Source organism: Propithecus coquereli, unplaced genomic scaffold (assembly GCF_000956105.1).
Source record: "Propithecus coquereli isolate 6110/MARCELLA unplaced genomic scaffold, Pcoq_1.0 Scaffold157, whole genome shotgun sequence".
NCBI lineage: Eukaryota > Metazoa > Chordata > Mammalia > Primates > Indriidae > Propithecus > Propithecus coquereli.
Genome location: NW_012140191.1, coordinates 3,086,897 through 3,088,191, shown reverse-complemented (window position 1 = coordinate 3,088,191; position 1,295 = coordinate 3,086,897).

The window sequence follows — 1,295 nt, the reverse complement described above, 5'->3', positions numbered from 1 at the left end:
TTAGGATATTTGTTTAGAGAAGACCTATCTATTTTCTACCTGGAGGTAAATGTTGGTTACCCACGGAGCCATAGGTACATTTAATCCTTATGAAGGTTTTTAATTCATTTATTTTTCATCCCTGAATATCAGATCAGGCCTCTCCAGGAGGTGCTAACTCTGGGCCCAGGTGTTCTCAATAATTCATTTGAGAGAAAACTGGCTTCAGACTTCTCTGTAGCTCTCTCGTGTATTCTAGTCTGCAGCCTTTCTGTTTCATTCACTCATCCACGCTCATCTGCCTTCTTTCAGAAATCTCCTGAAATTGCTTGTTGATTTTTGACTCATCCCTCAAAACCTCTTCTCTTCTTTTTGTACTTCTGTGCATTGATTCATACAGAAAGAGGGTCCTTGGAAGATTGATAGTTGACATATGTCTAGTAGATCATTGTAAAGTAGAAGTTTATTAATGTAACTTCAAGTCAATAATGAAAGATACCAAAAATTAAGAACAACCTTGTTGACTATATTTAATTCTAGGTAACTATTTTCAAGTTCCATTGTTATAGTGTCTTTGATCTATGGAAAAGTAGAACTATCCCTATTTAAGAATAATTTGAAGATTTTTCAATAGTGGAAATGATTGCGTAATAATATATCTAGTGCTCTCACATGTTCTCCTTATAATCAGTCTCATTGATATTCTGAGTCAGCTGGAAGACCTCTCATCAGGAAAGGAGCAAAATGATCTATTAGAACATGGGGATAGAAATATTTTCTTTGCTGCTGTCACTGCCTTCTGAGCTCACTATTGAACTCATATTAAGTACATATTAAGCATAAGCGAATTAAGTAAGAAAATTTATCTTTTTTCCATCCTAACTACTCTCTGCATTAGAATCTATTTTCAAGTACGTATAATATGTAAGGAGAAGTAAATTTTGAATCAAGCAGATTTCTATCTAAATTTCTCCACCATGTACCATATGTATAATCTTGGACAAATTATATAACATCTCTGAGTCTCAGTTTCCTCTTAAGGTAAGTGGGATTTATATAGGAACCTCTTTACAGGGTTCATGGGGAGAGGTATTCACAGTACATGTTACATAGTATGCTTCAAAAATGTTAAATGTTATAACTAAGAAATTATCTTCAATGTTTCAAAAGTAGTCAATAAATAAAATACGATAAAATGGGGCTATTTCCTTTGTATTATCCACAGCTAAGGATTCCATTTAAGTACATATATCATTCCAAGGATCAGTTTTGCTTTCACACACACACACACACACACACACACACACACACACACA